Source organism: Strix aluco, chromosome 2 (assembly GCF_031877795.1).
Source record: "Strix aluco isolate bStrAlu1 chromosome 2, bStrAlu1.hap1, whole genome shotgun sequence".
In the NCBI taxonomy this organism is placed as follows: Eukaryota; Metazoa; Chordata; class Aves; order Strigiformes; family Strigidae; genus Strix; species Strix aluco.
In genome coordinates, this window is record NC_133932.1 from 102,190,225 (window position 1) to 102,207,453 (window position 17,229).

The following is a 17,229-nucleotide window of genomic DNA, read 5'->3' on the forward strand; positions in this document are numbered from 1 at the left end:
GATTTAGGGAGGCATAAACTTCTACCTTTCTATGTCCTGATTCAAAGACTTTTAGAAATGACATAAAACCCACTAAAAATTATAGAGGTTTTTTGTTTTCATGCATCATGAATTTGAAAATTTTTTTGTTTGTTTTAAGATGTATTTACCAGAGTTGAAACAGCATCATTATTTATATCATTGCTGAAATAATCCAACAGTACCTTCCTGGTTGTTCTGAGTGCTCCTACTTGTCTCCCAGCCAGGCTTCTCTTCAAATAATAATAGATGTAAATAAATTGTTAGAAGAAATATTCTCAAGATATAGCATAATTGTTTGGGTTGGAACCCATGTGGTAGAAATCCCAGAAGGAGGCAGAGTGATGGCACAGCTTTTACAAACTAGGAAAAATAAGAAATGTTTCTCTCTGCCTTCCACCTCTAGGTGCATATTGCTTTGGACATCAGTTTTGGTCAGATTTCTTCCTCTTAACCTACGTATGCCTAGGTATGATCTTAGAAGCTATTATTAGGACTAACTTGCATAGAATAAAAATTTTAGTGAGTCAAGTAATGTGTCACATCTATAAAATGTGTAGGAATTAAACACATTTATTTTTTGCCTATATTATGTAGATATTAAGCTCTTCCTTACTCTCAACAGCAGATGAAAGTTGCTCCCTTCAAATTTTTCTGGAAGGGTTTTGCTTTCCCCTTTGCCAGGTACTGAAGAGAGCCATATACAGAAGAGAGACTCTGGCTTCTGGTTCCAGGCATTCATCCTCAACAACCCAAAATCGGCATGCTGAACCATTCAGCTGTTGCTGCAATATGCCCAGAAAAGCTACAAAATGTGGGACATTTCCAACCTTATATATTTCAGAGCACTATCCTGATATGTGTCTATGTTTTAACTCAGGCCTCCTGTTGATGAAATTTACCTTAAAAAAATACCGTCTTGTTAACACAGCTAAATAATGCAGATTTTTTTTTCCTTTGTTTGCTTTGAAATGCATTTATTTATTTATTTATTTATTTATTCCAATTGCTTGTTTGTTAATTTTAAAGGCTCAGCAATACAGTGGTAGATAAATTGTCTGTCCAAGGTGATATCCTGGACAAGTAAAAGCTAAGTATGTCACTGGCCCAAAATAAAACTCTGTCATTCACTGCAATCTGTGAAGGAGGCAAGGCCTGATTCCCATTTTAATTAACTATTAAATGAAATTCAGAAGTCTGGATAGAAATTCACAATGCAATGACAGCTGGTCGACTGCTGCTAGGGTGTATCTAGTAACATTTGTTCTCCAAAATACTTTGCTTTTTTAATAATAATAATAAAAAAATGTAGTGGAAGAAAGTACTCACCAGCTGTTCCTTTCACAACATAAATAAAAATGAAAGGCAGAAATACATGAGTTTAAATTAATCCCTGTTGGCAGAGGAGAAAATGTTTCATGACAGGTGAAACTCCAACTTTATCACTTTTCTCCACCTTGCAATGAGACAATATGAAAGGGTGTGTTTCTGTGGTACCTTGAACACCTCTAGCCCTTTAACTACTTTCTGACGAGAACACAACTTTGAGAAAATTTTTACTCTGAAAAAAGGAGAGGAGAAAGTGGGGGGAGAGAAGGAAGAGAGATTTGTCATGGGAACACTGATCTAAGGAGTTGAAGTGCTTTGGGCTTTGAAGAGCATGATACTCCATTCGGAGAACCAAGGGCGAAGATGATTATTTTATGGCTGACAGACTGAAGTCAGTCAGTGAATGCAAAACATACAGAAAAATATTCATGCAGATACGTGTATTCTTTCCCATAAACTTGAGATAAGATATACAATATCCATAAAGGGGATTTTAAAACAGGAGAAGGTCATACAGAGTTGTAAGAAAAGTGCTTATAAGAAAATGTGTATAACATAAAATCATAAAATACAGTAAAAGGGTTTCAAAAAGTCTAGTGAATCAATGGTTTAATGTGATGGCTCTTTTTAAATGCAAAGAAATCAAGGCCAAACTCAGCTATTATATGACAGGGCCATTTGTAAATATGATTAACTAACTCACTTGAGTTTTTTCTCTCATAATTTCTGTGGTAACCTGTCTTAATTGATATTCTGTGAAATTACTGGAACATTAGGTTGCACAGTAAGTTCTGGTGGACCCATCCAATATTTTTGACACCACTTACCTTGTGAAAGTGAATTGAAATCCACAGGAATGAAGTATAATACTACATATATTTCTTTCTAAGTAACTTGGTTACTGGTGTGGCTCAATTTTTACTATTTTTTTAATATAAGCAAAACAGAAGTTTAGCAAGTCAACTCATGTAATTGAATTAATTGGTCTTCTTCATTTTTCAAAAAGATTAAAGACTTAACGCTTGGAAGTTTCTACAAATGCGTGACATGGAAGTTTAATATCAGAAAAGTAAGAATGATTCAGGCACAAAGTTCTTCCACCTTAGTTTTGCAGCAGTTGGAGTTTTTAGCATCTTACCAATTGAAAATATTTTTAAACACTCAAAAAAAATTTCAAAAGATAAGCCAAGGAGACAGACGGGATTTCCCCTGTTGTAAACTACTGCTATATGAACTTTTGTTGCAACCACTGTGAACAGTACCAGAAGGTTCTTGCAGAAATAGTCTTAATTTCAATTTGAGATATGGTAACCATATGCTTGTTCCTTGTTCTAGCTATCTAGCAAGTAACCACACAAAATTAAATTCTGTAGCCTGCATGAGAGGATTTTTCTTCTGTCTAAGTTTGTAGGTATGGAGTAATGTTTTATGCAGACAGCTAGTCAGCTAGCTTACACACAGATGTCTATGCTCTAGGTATCTACGATTCAGTAAAGTCCTGCCTAAAATGTGCATCTCAGACAGGATTCATCTCATTTAACTCTAAACTTCTGAAACTTAGACATCTGTGACTGAGATCATCACTCTAACTTTCTTCTCTTTATAATTAATGGAGATGAAAAAAAGAGATATCCTAACATAAATATGTAACATAGACCAAGACAAACATTGTCCAGAAGCCTGAAGTGAAGACAACTTTGTTTCTATTTTGAACATGGTCTTGTTTTTTTTTCCAATCAGAAGTGATAAAATTACTCCTATATAGCTCAGAAATACTCTGTTAAAAACCCTAATGAAACCAAATGTTTTGACTTTGTTCCAAATTAAATGTGTGTTTCTATTGACACAATTTAGGAAATCAGACTTTGGCTTTAAACCAGCTGGCAATTGATTTGGAACTTGATATTTTCAGTTAAAATAATATTTAATTGATCTTTCAAAACATTTATTTCCTGTAGTTAAGTTTATTTTTTTTTCCCTTATTTTTACCTAGAGCTGCTAAAAACCATCACATAACAATGATACAGTGATGTATTAGTATCTTGGAAAAGATACTCTTCCATCTCTCAGATGATGAAATTGTCTCTATGTTGGGATCTGTTTGTATTCATTACAAACGAACTGTTCCACTTCCTCATGCTTCTTTCACTTCAGCGTAGCTGTGTCTGGGGAATATAGGAGTTAATCTTACTGCTTAATCTACAAAGCTTGTATTAGTAGACTTAGGAGTTAGTATTGAGACTACAACATGATTTCAGAGGGGTTATTTGTTCAGTTCCATGAGCAGTATGGGTAGAATTCAAGTCTTTACAACTTTGACAGAGTTTTGTCATTTAGAATTTTTTCAACATCTAGTAGTATTTCCAGATCTTATTAAGGCAGAGGGATGAAGACAAGAAAGCAGTTATTGGTTCTATATGTGTTTTAAGGAATCTATGAGCTGTTACTTAAGATTACATCTGAAACCTATCTGCATCAATATTTCATCACCGTTACTGATCTGCCCTCACTGGTTTAAAAGAAGATGCTAATCCCACTGCTGTACAGTCTTTACCGCTTAACTTTAACACTTAATAATTAGAAGCTGATGGTCTGCATCTTAATGTTTCACACACCATCCACATTATATATCCTTTAAATAAAATAATATTAAACTTTTGATAACAGTCACAGTATTATAACAATGACTAATTGTAAACTATGGGAAAACTTGTCTTTGCATTACTTTTGATTCAGAAATCCCTCAGCTTCCATGTTTTCTGAGATAGGATAGTAAGACTTACCCTTTGAACTACATTATTATGATTTTTCCTATTTGGTACTAATCAACTGTAAAGGTCACACAGATATCAAGTTTTTTTATTGTCGTGTCTTTAACTGTTTAAATGATTTTTTTTAATTTAATTTTATTTACTTATTTTTAGCCACAAGAAGGTACATTTTTTCACAGAGTTCATAATTCAGGAAATCAAAACTGGAAAATTCAGTTTTGCAAGCTGTTATTCAAGAAATAACAATGTTAATGTCTAGAAAGGAATACAAATTATGCAATTGTTTCTCTTACTTCAAAGGTCAATGTTTCAACATTTCCAGGGACTCTTCCTCTTTTTCTAGTCTCTAGAGTGAAGCAGACTACAGCTCCACAAAAAGCGCTGCCTATGAGGGGAAAATTATTAGTGGAAGTCAGCTTCTTGCTTATAAGATAAACAACTCCTTATATATCCTGATTAATTAAGAATGTGTTATAAAGGACATCATTGCTTTGACAATGTTACGCCCCTTGGCAGCTACATATCAAGTTCAGTCTGTAAAATATTCAATGTAGTTTTTAAACACATTTCTGGTTTTAGACGACTATTTCTTAATTCTATATACAGTGAATATGACTTTGTATCAGTTAAGTAGTTTGTTTAATAGCTTTTCTAAGATGTTAGATTATCTCTACTATAGTTATCAGTAGTTGAGACTGGGGAAAAAAAGCAATGACCAAGTGGTTTCTCATTGTTTTAAAAGTATCTAATTACAACCTTAGCAATGAAATCTGCATTCCTCTAAGTCATAGTGCTTTTATTAATTAGTAACTAACTTAGAAACCACCAAAATGTGGAGCTGTGATTACTGTTGCCCTTACTGAGGAACTTGACGGTGATATTTCATAAGGGCCTTCTGCCAACTTTTATCAGAGTTTTTTCAAGATCAGAAAGACCACATTAATTTATTTATTTAGCCCCTGAGAAGAAGATAGACCTGAAAGTCTGAAAAATGTTCCTTAAAAAATAGTGTCAACAGAGCTGTTGTAAGTGTGACATTTCATTTTTCAAATTGCAACTATTCCTCTCTATTTTCAGTGGAGTTAATTTTGCCTTTATTATGACCATGGGTGCATGACTGGTTCAAAATATTGGGAAAGGGCAATGAGCCAAAATCATTATCTTCACTTGAAGTGTTTAATACCAAACGTAAATATTGGAGGGGCTTGAGTGCCCAAGCCATCCCTCCAGGCTTTATGCATCTGATTATAAAGGTCCCTGCTGCACTGTCAGCTAGTCCCCATCATGACTTCAGTCCAGTGTTGTCAAGGAAATAATAACTTAGAGTCTTCCACTGCTTATCAGTATGGGGACAGTGCTTAAAGAACACATGGGTTGATTTCCCCTTAAATATTCCTGTATAATTGAAATTGCTAATAAGCAATTAGCAAAATTAGAAATAGAAATAGAAATAGAAATCAGGCTGCTTTAGATGCTAATTCCTCTTGTATACTTCATGCAGCATTAAAACCTTTAGTGCTCAGTGAGTTACTGTTCATAAAATGAGAAAGTAAGCTGTTGACTACCTTCTACATACACTTGCAGTGGTCAAAGTATTTATTCTCTGGTCTAGAAGAACGAAAGAAGCTAATGCTTTTTTTCACTTTATCATGGAAGAGTAGCACCTGAGGGAGACAGAATTTATTGCAACAATCCATTGCCAGGAATACATTAAGCACATAGAGGAATAAAGGACATACGAGAATGCTCTGCTTTCACAGAGAAATGTGGAATACAAAAAAATACAACATTTTCCCCAAAACCGATACCCTTACGATTTATATTTTCTTTCAGATTAAATTCTTGGTGGTCATTACTTGTTCTTGCTTTTCTAAGCAGTGAAATGTATTTCTCAAATTATTTCCAGAGTTCCATGAATTAGATAATAAAATTTAAAAGAGCTATGGTGTTTCTTCTATATAAACCTAATTTATTACTATGTGCTATTCTCAGCCTAGAATCTTGTAGAGATTGTAAAGAAGTATATATTCTTCAGTGGGGGACAAAAATTCGTAACTGAGCTTTTAATCTCCAGGGACTGGGGATTTATGATTTCTATAGCTGATGTAAAGGTATGCGAGACTATTGCAGTCCATTAATTAACTTCATACTGCATAGTGCATTTCAGAATGCAGCTTCTTATCAATATGTCTAATCAAAGCTGATGTTTCACCTAAAGCTAGATTACTTCTGTATTAATATTATATTCCAGGATTTTTTATTTAAACAGGTGTTAGAGTAAATTTTGTCTTTAATTTGTGTGGTTTTTCTTTTTTCCTCTCCAGTTTAGTGAATATATATTAAAATGTGTTATATCTTATAGAATCATAGAATCATTCAGGTTGGAAAAGACCCTTGGGATCATCGAGTCCAACCATCAGCCCTACTCTACAAAGTTCTCCCCTCCAACATATCCTTCAACATCTCATCCAAACGACCCTTAAACACATCGAGGGATGGTGACTCCATCACCTCCCTGGGCAGCGTATTCCACTGTCTGACCACTCTTTCTGTGAAAAATTTTTTCCTAATGTCCAGTCTAAACCTCCCCTGCTGGAGTTTAAAGCTGTTCCCCCTTGTTCTGTCACTAATCACCTGTGAGAAGAGACCAGCACCAACCTCTCTACAAGGTCCTTTCAGGTAGTTGTAGAGAGTGATGAGGTCTCCCCTCAGCCTTCTGTTCCTCAAACTAAACAGTCCCAGCTCCCTCAATCTCTCCTCATAGGATTTGTTCTCCAGATCATCAACTCCATCTTGAGTTTCTTTAAGTTTGATGTCTGCAACAGAATGAATCATACCTGGCCAAAAATAAGTGCCATAGTGCTGTTTTCTCACAGCTTTGGCAGATATGGTGTGTGACCTACAATTACACTGTTCTGGACTAGCGACTAGGGCACAGGAAGGCATGACATATAAATGCGATTAAACAGGTGTGTATGTGTGTTGCAGATTCAATTAGTCAGTGGAGAGAACTTCTAGAAGACAATTCATCAGAGATGAACAAGTCTTTTTTGAGGAGCAGCTGAGCAAACAGGTTGTTTAGCCTGGAGAAGAGGAGGCTGAGGGGAGACCTTATCGCTCTCTACAACTACTTGCTTTCAAGGGGTTGTAATGAGGTGGGTGTCAGTCTCTTCTTCCAAGCAGAAAGTTATAGGACAAGAGGAAACTGTCTCAAGTTGCAACACAGGAGGTTTAGATTGGACATTAGAAAAAGTTCTTCAATGAAAGGGTTATCAAGCATTGGAACAAGCTGCCCAGGGAAGTGATTGAGTCATCATCCCTGGAGGTATTTTAAAAACTTGTAGATTTGATGCTAAGAGTCATGGTTTAGGGGTGGACTTGGCAGTGTTAGGTTTATGGTTAAACTCGATGATCCAACTCGATGATCCAATCTAAATGGTTCTATGATTCTGATTGTATGACCTGAAGGCATGTCACAGGAACTGCCCATTAAGGTTGTTATTTCACTTCATTGATGTTGTGGTTTGAACACGGCCAGTAGCCAATCACCGCATGGCCAGTTGTTTACTTCTCCCCCCCACCCCCACCCCCCCCCCGGCCCCTCCACTGGTGAAATAGGGGAGGGTTAGTAATAGTAACAAAACAACAGTAACAATAGTAAGTCCAAACAGGTAATATATAATGCAGTTGCTCACTGACCAGCATGCAGCCCGCCCCCAGCAGCAATCCCAACCACACCAAAAAAATCCCGCTGCGTTGACCAGGAAACGGAAACGAGAGAGCACGCGTCCCTTTATATACTGAGCATGATGTCACATCATATGGAATACTCCAATGACCGATCCGGGCTGTGCTCCCTCTCAGCCCAAGGAAAGTTAACTCTATCCTGGCCAAAACCAGGACAACTGAGTAAACAAGATAACTAAGATGTCTACCTTGGCTTAGAACCACAATTTCCAGATATTTAAGGTAAGCAGATGAGCTTGATAGTCAATATTACCTCATACTAGCCCATTTATAAATGCATAAACATGTTTTTATGTCCTTAATTTCTTAATGTTTCATTTATCCTGTCAAGGAATAGAAACAATATCATGAAAGAGTAATGAGACCAAGAAAAATGGTTCAGTATCATCATCAGACTTAATGATACAGGGAATCAAGTCATCATACTCAACCAAGAGAATAAAAATTATTTATAGAAATCCAAGAACTCCTGATTTATTTTTTGTAAGCAAATCAGAAACAAGGAAAATAATGCCATCAAATTTTGTTAAATAAGTTTCCATGCCTCTGTATCTTGTATATTCATTGTGACTAGAGTCAGTGTTTTGAACTGCAGTTGTCTAGATGCATAAGGATGAAACAATAAAACTTAACATTTATTTATTTATTTACTTACTTATCTGAGGCATTTATCCATGCAAACTTAAATTCACTGCTGTAGAAAGCAAGTGCTGCTGTACTCAATGTTAATGGGATTCTGCTGCTTAGTCCTACAATTATTTTGTCCGACTAGATAAGTGATCTGGGTAACATCACCTTCAGGTAAATATTATTCTTTTGTTATTTCTCTGGAAAAAAGGCTATACAGGATTAAGGCTTGGACCACCATAAAGGATATCTGGTCTCAAAGCTTGCTTTAAAACACTGTTTCTTTCTTCACAGGCCTGAACTCAAATCATAACTCTGTCTAAAGGAAAAGGTTCTGCATTGCCATGTAAACTTCTCTTTTTGTGACATTTTGGGACTGCTGACAGGAAGTTTTCAGTTTATGCTTGACATTTTGATAAGTAACATCACATGAATGATCTCAACTTTGCCTAACTCATGCTGTGTTGCTTTTTCTTGCTTCTGAACTGCTCTTGAAAAGGGACAATACTCATGTCTGTCTTCAGCCTTTTTCATACTCTCTGATATAGTACACAATTCATTTACATTTGTTGTAATTAAAATTCATGAAGTACCATCATGATTCTTTCTTTATCCAAACTTATTATTTAATTACAGTTCTAGATTTTGCTTTGAAATCTAGAATGAAGGGAAAGAGGACAGATATCTTAACATAGCCTGACCATCTTCTTGCTAGTTTTAAAGTAAAGGTGAAATGGATTTATTTTGTTGACCTGCTTTGGTTTACTAAGATTTGAACGTGAGTTGTACGCAAGAGCTGAGATAGTTCAAGGTGTATAGTAGGCAAATTTATGTTAAAAATCACTATAAGACCCTTCTTTACAATTATTTTTCCTCATTATAATGAAAATTAAATTATTATTAACGACCTGTCTTAATAATCTTTTTCTGTCTCATATTTAGCCAAAATCTTCTTCACCCCTGAAAAATCAACCAAGTCATTAAAAAATCCCTTTCCTAGATAGTTAATGGAAGGCAGCTGGGTATTATAATGATATTCAGCAGCATAAAACCCTTAAGAGGATTTTAGTGAGTTGTAGGGAAAAAAGCAGCTGAATCAATGGTTTGCTACTGTTTTACTAGTTTTTATAGTACTGCAAAGAGTGTACCTCAAAAAAGATTGTATGTACTGTAACACAGAGAGAGTTAATAGCTGAATTTGGAAGGAAAATAACTGGAACAACAGTGTGAACTTCATAAATTTTGAAATAAAGAAGTCTGTGTCTTTGACCTTTAATTATTAGGAGGCAAAGAAGATCCACACACCTGTAATCATCAAAATAGCTGTGAAGTAACTGTCTTTTTCCAAACAGAAACAAAGTTGAAGAATCCTTATAAAAATTTTTGGTGCATTTAATGGATACTTTAACCTGGAGTTGAACTGCATAGGGTGTCCTTGAGTTAGGCTGCATTGGAACAAATAGGCATGAATTGGAAAAGTAAAATTTGATGAGAATATGTGTCCTTTAATTTTGAGGATGTGCACTATATGGATAAGACTGAGGAACATCTGTGCAAGTTTCTGGAAATTAAGTGCAAGACAAGCATGGGGAGTGTGATAGTTACTGTGACGATCCCAGTGGTTCAGTATTAGTGTATAATTTATGAGTACAATTGAGCATATGAATAGCCTGAACCTTCTGTCATTAGATCAAAGATGGGCTGCTCTTTTCAGTCAATCACATTACTTCTTCATCATTTTCCTGTGACAAAAGGTTTAGTAGTGTCAGGGAAAATCCTTTACTGTATCAGTAACTGAAGAGTGTACTAGCAGTGGGGAAAAAAAAGAACCAAACAAAAAAGCAACCCTGCTCTAAACTTGAGTTACTTAACAGCTGATGTGTAGTCAGAAAGTAGGTTCAGTACTGCAGTGTTCTATTTGAGTGATATTTGCTCTGTACATTATGTGTATTTATTCATTTGACATTATGAAATGATGTATAAAACAAAGAATATCCCTTACTCTGTACACAATAGGTTGTTTAGCATATACTGGTCATAGAATGATTAAGTTTCTCATAAATGAATCTGGAATACTTCCCAGGATAGAACTGTCTCTCAAACATGTAACTTTGGCTGACAGTGCTGAACTTCAAGGGAAGAGTGGAATAGTGCCTCTCTGTGCTATGTACATTTGGGATTCTCCATCCTCATGAGAGATTTTTTGATTGTTTCTCACTGTTCAGTTCTAAGGAAAAAAAAAAAAAAAGCCTATGTTCTGGAGTTTTATGACTGCAGTAGTCTGTGCAAGCTTTACGTCTATGTGTGTAATTCTGTTGATTTTCTTGTGATGAGCCTGTTTGGTCAGTTGTTCCAGCAGTGAATGCCTAATATCTTTACAGAGTGGTTCCTGAGTAAATTGATACTGGAAAAATTAGTCAGATAAAGAGTAAATGAATAGGTTTGTGGTTTGATTACGTCTTCCATCCGCACTTTCCACTTTTATCCTTGTTCTTTCAGCAAATAAATAATAATTTTAAAAAATATATTGTAAATGTATTAGATTTTCACCCTTCAGATTAATGAATAAACAGCACTGCTCTAAGCCTTATCTCCTTCCTGAGTACACATTTCAATTTTCTTTGAAATTTTACATTTTCATTATATTTTATAGCATGAAAAACTGAAAATGTGAGAAGTCCTTGAAATTTCCTCTGCAGAGATTACTATATAGTTAGTTAAATACTAGGGAATGATGAATTCTTCAGTGAGTGAAAATTCTGAATAATTAAATATTTAATTTCTTAAATTTCATGCTATTTGAAGCCCTCATCAGGCTCTCATAAAAGAGTATTTCAGAAATGAAATCTTTCTATAGAGAAACTTCTGTTATTTTGTCCTAGAGCTTTCCTGTTGAGACAGGAAGGATGGCATTTAACTCCAAATTGCTGATATCTAAATGAAGTTGTTTAAGTGCAGATGCCTATGTTACGTATGGACTCTATTGAGCTGTCTAAGTTTCTAGTGCAGTCTAGTCAACACAGTTTATGGAGTCTGGAGAAATATTCACCTCTCCCTGATGTAAGACACCTACTTTTGTGAGCTGAATATCTTTCTAAAATACATTTACTTTGTCAGGCTTAATTTGGTCACTTATATATACCATGTCTCTCTTAGATGCTTTAAGGTATCCTACTTGATCTCCAGCTGTTTTGTTTTGACTCTCTTGTAAGTTCACTGAGGTATTTCCGAACACATGCAGATGTCCTGAATATCTACCCTTTAATGCCTTATATGGATTTGGATCACTGTTTAGGTAACTGACAAAGAACCCATATGATGAAATCTTCATGGGTTTTGCTGGAAATTGAGACCCCCACTAATGCACTGAAACCGCCATCTGGATACCTAATTTTAAGTTTCTACAATCTGGAGTTGAATCATATGTTTGTGGTCATTGCTTGAGTGACGTAAATTTATTATGTAAGAGGTTTTGAGTAAAATTTTCAGAATATTTGCATGAATCCCCAAAATCAATGAAGATCATGCTGCTCTCTGAGGTCTGTTTCTTCACTCATTACTGGCATGAGTTGCCCCATCCATGTAGCAAATTTGGGTAGTATGAACAGTTATGTCCACACAAAAACTGGCCCAGAGATTTTTTTTTAAGATGTTTAAGATTCAGAACTGCAAAAAAGCCCTAAAACCCAACCATTTGGGTTGTAGTACAATATCAATGATGCGGTGACCTTGTCAAAAGGACTAGACGCTACAAAGCCTTCTACTGACTAGTCCCATCAAACACAGTCTCCAGAGCCAGTATACTAACTATGAAGAAATATAAGGGACAAGATTGTCCTGTCTTCTTCTTCTGTACAAGTAGTCCAACCTTTATGCTGTTTCTTGTACCAGAGTCCTGCAACTTTTCATCCCACCTCTCCCATCTGCTACTATGTTCTTTAAATAATTAAAACTTGCTTAGTCCAAGCATTTTTTTTTTTTTTTTCATAAGACTAATCACTAGAACATGGTTCTCTAGCTCAATGTAAGGAGAAGTGTGGTTTAGTCCATTTTCATGTGTTATGGCTTGAAGAGAAACTTCTCCTTTCCCTCTCCTAGCTGGTCCTTCAATAGCAATATGATTCACACACTCTGCTTAGCATTAGTTATGAGATAAAGGTGTGTGCACTAGCAAAACCTGTGTATGTAGAGAAATTAATTGTTGCAACTGAGGCTTTTAAGGAATTACTCAAGAACTTTCCAGGCACCCATGGAGAATCTAAAGGGCCACAGTCTGGGTGTCTAAATTCCTCTTAAGTCTCACTTTAGATCCATATTTACATTTCTTTTGTCCTGGTTTGGAGGACCTTTTGCATTATTTCTGAGGAACTTTTGAGGAAAGTAATAGGGCAATGAAGAAGTTCATACTGTTTTTGTCTCTGCCATCTTGATTCTATGAGTCAAAAGACACTGTTATCAGGGCCATATTTTTGTTATCAATGCATTAAAAAAGAGAGAAATAAAGAAAGAACGAAAACCAAGTCTATATAAACGCTAAAAGCAGCCTACTTTGAAACAGAGAAAGTGTTTGTCATTTATAGTTGTGCAGTTATTGTCACAGATGTCAATTATCACAGAATTATGTAATTTTTCAATTGCAGACTGGAATTGCTATTTAGTCTTTCCATCTGGGAAAAAAAAAGGAAAATAATAATAATAAAAAAAATAGATTGCCTGCATTAATCCAACAGCCTGAAATCCATGAAATATTTTTGGAATCAATGAAAAGGTACCAGATGACCTAGCAGACTTGGAAAATATCCATAAAATATAGGTAGTAGTTTATAATTACTACTTTTTTATTTTTCTTTAGATAAATAAGAAAATGCTCAAAAATATCTTGTGAGGCTAAAAGCTCTTTTAGAGAAACAAACCAAACATAACCCTAAAACCACTTTTCACAGTATTCTATATCCATGTATATACATACATACAATTACTAACAATTTACTGTTAAAACATAAGAGTTAACATTGCAAATGTCTGCTACTATCAACTAATTATGTTAATCTCAAGGCAAAATAGGTTTGGTGACATAATGGTGGACAGGTGTATATATATTAACCAAAGTTTTAAGCATTAAGTTTGGGAAAATGTCTTCACCTGTATGTTATTTAGATACATGAGGATGGAAATTGGGTTAGTTTGCACCACTCAGTAAAGCAGGAGAACTGTGTTGTCTTCAGGCAAGTGCAGAGAACAGGAGGTTTGCCCTGAGGATATGCACTAATTTAAGCTTGCCTTCTGTGGTCAGTGGTTCACTCCCCTTCAAAAGAGTACACCCCAGAGTATGAAGAGCTTCCCAAGAAATAAACTTTTTCAGATTAAGGTCATCCTTCACCCCTGCAGTTGTGAAACAGAAAATAGCAGTAACACAAGGGGAATGATAGCTGATAGCTTAAGAACCTGAGGATCTCTATGCAAAAGAATATCCAGGACAAATTATTTCTTGAAAGTTAGTCTCCACAGTAATAAATTTGGTAGTTATAGTACAAGATTTATATGGAAAACAAGTGGTAAATGTGAGGATTATCTAAAACTGTTATATTAAGCATTTGTCATGCTCAGACAATTCCTATGGATGCTTAGGAATGTAAATAGCTACACATAGCCTAGGTCATGGTCATGTACAACAGATGTCATGCACCTGCATATGATGGATGTTATGCTCAGGTGCTGAATTTCTCATGACTAATAAAATAGAAGATTGTTGTGAAAACAGATGTGTCAATTAACTGTGTTCAAATTCAAATTCATTTAGTTTACAGTCTAAATTTTCCATAAGACATGGAGTATATTCCAATTTTCTTCTTGGATGGGCTTCATTGCATGTAATTTAAACCACCCAAACTTTAGACATCCCATCTGAGTTAGTCTCTATGATCACTACTGAACTGCCTTCATGTGGGTGGATGGTGCTATTTGTGATATTCTGAAGGCTTTGGTGTCTTTCAAGGGGATTCTGTGCCAGCTCCCTGAATATGTCATGAATATCTTATAGTACCTCAAAAGGTCTCATATACCTGTGAACCAACAGCTGAATTCATGTCTGAATTTCCTGTGTAGTTACTGACACAAAGTTAATAAATTAAAAGATATAGCCACATGCAGGAGCCCTGTCTCTTATCGCATACAGGATGAATGGTCTTCTGAAGGTACAGTTTTCCCTCTATTGACCACAAAAGCATCTACATTAACAATTTAGGCTAGATGAACAGCTTTTAGAAAGCTAAAATTAGGTGAGAGGGTTACCACAGCCACTATGAAATATTGCTGAATGTTTTTACAGAGGGTCCACATTTCTGAAATGAAACTCATGAAAATTTGAAGTTCAGACTTTACTCTTGCTGGCCAATAATAACACTTCACTGAAATGTTATGGTATTTTGTTCACACCGTTACCTGTTCCCAGTGTATCTGCTTACACTGTTATTTGCCACACCTCAGGTAGGCATTATTCTTAACTGTCTCATGCATAAAAATATTAATGAGATTCTCTTCTTCCTAACCAAAATAATGAAGAAACTACATGAGATTCGAAAGGCTTTTTAAAAAAATAACATAAGCTTAAATATGAAATATTTACAAAAAAATCTATATGACATGACTATTCAGTAGTTTATAAAAATCTTTTTATTCATTACTATTGGTGTTCAAAATGTACTTCTCTGATTATTCTTGGTCTGAAGTAGTATTCTAATTATATTACTAATACTATAGGATTAACATACTTAAAATAGTTTCAGAAGTACAGATGTGAGTATTTCTTACAATTATTTCCTACACTTCAGTGCATGTCCTCTCTTTGTCGTTAGCCTCAGAACACTTCTTAAATATCTTAATTTCACTTAGTTTTCTATTTTTTTTTCATAACAAAGATGATGGTTTTGTCTAGAATTGGTTAATTCACACTATGAAACTGAATTAAGATTGCACAGTATGTTACTGCTGACAAATTGTAAAATAAGAATAAAAAGTATAACACATCGTAAACCATCTAAAAGTACAACTGCCTTTGAGGCTTTTTGGTGACATAAAGTTTACATATATTTTGATTGTCCTTCTGTTTGATTGCCATCTTGCTTATTTCTGTCAAATCACATTATACAAAGTCCATTACTTTTAGTACAATTTCTAATCTAAAAAGTAGTATTGGGGTGAAGAATCTTTTTTTCTTCTTATCAATGAGTTTATTATAAAAAGGGAATAATACAAAGGATTATGACAGGTAGCCCTGTTACAATTGCAAATCTGTATGTCCCCCACAGTTCAAATTCTTTGTTTCTTTCTTGATCCTTTCTAATCTAATAGCAGACGCTTCCAGGAGCTGTAATGGATGAAGATTTTAGTTATTCTTTATTTTGAAACAGGGATGTGAGATTTGACCTTTGTTAGTAAAATAGCAATTTAAAAGTGAAGTGAGAAAGTGTATAGAAAAGATTTAGTCCTCATTGATCCATGCCGACAGCAACACCGAAACAAGCAATCCAGTACCTTTTATACTTTAGTTCCACTACATTTAAATGGGGATTCTTCTTATTTATTTATGAGGATACATTGTAACGTGTAACCATCTGGTATTTGAAATCCAGCTTTGCCTGATTATTTTCTGGTGTCTATGTCTCTGGATGGTATACTGAATTATAGGAGATCTGAAGTATGGAGATTTAACAACTCTCTAATTAAAGCTGCAGCATTTGTGCAACAGATGAAGACTATTTCAGAATAAATTAATATCAATAAAAACCAAGAAACTAGCCTGGGTGTTTTGTGGGAAGCTGCCAAAGCAGTCATGAGGGGTAGAATAATTTGCTTAGCTGCAGCAGCAGTACAAAAAGTATATCTTGAGTACCAGTGTAAATTAGAAAAGGAAGTTAATGAGATGAAAAAAGCAACATAAAAAGCAGGTACCCTAGGACCCTCCAACTTTTGATTAAACAGAGGGAAACTAAACGCTTTGTGGTGAATAACACAGACAATGTGTTAAAGCTTAATGAACAAATGTAGTATGAAAAGGGGAATAAATCTGACAAATTATTTGCATATGATTGGAATGGGAAGAGAAAGGAAAACTTTTTTTCAGTTTGAGAAACAAGAAACATTGCAACAGATCATAATCCAAGAACTGCAATGAGATTTCTCACATGTTCTTTATAAACCAGATTTATCCTAGCTAAATATGGGTCACAAGGAGATAGTCTCCTTATCTGAAATTCAATTGCCATGGATTAAGGAAAGAAGTAAGATGAAGTTGGTTCTTTTGGGATCAGAAGTTAACAACAAGCCATTGAAGATTCTTTTTGCATGAAAAACAATAGAACAGATGGAATCACTGTTATTAAAAAAAGTTGTCTTTTTTTCTGTTTGTGTGATAGAGAGCACTTTTATTTATTTAATTTCATTCTCTTTTACTTAAATGGAAGAATTAAAATCTACAGTGGAAATAAAGCTGTGATCATATATTGTTTAACATCAGCCTTGGTACAAGAAAGTTTTCATGTATTAAGATGATAGCCATTTTCCCTGTTATGTAGTCTGACATTCAGCGAAGGTAAGTATCTTCTTCAACAATGTTAGGCCTTGTTGCTGTTACATTTAATGTTAGAGCAGCGTAATTAAAAAGGGATGTGACTGTAATGCAGTGTTTTGTAGCATCCTTTATTCAATACCATGGTTGAGCTATATTGTAGTTTGTGAC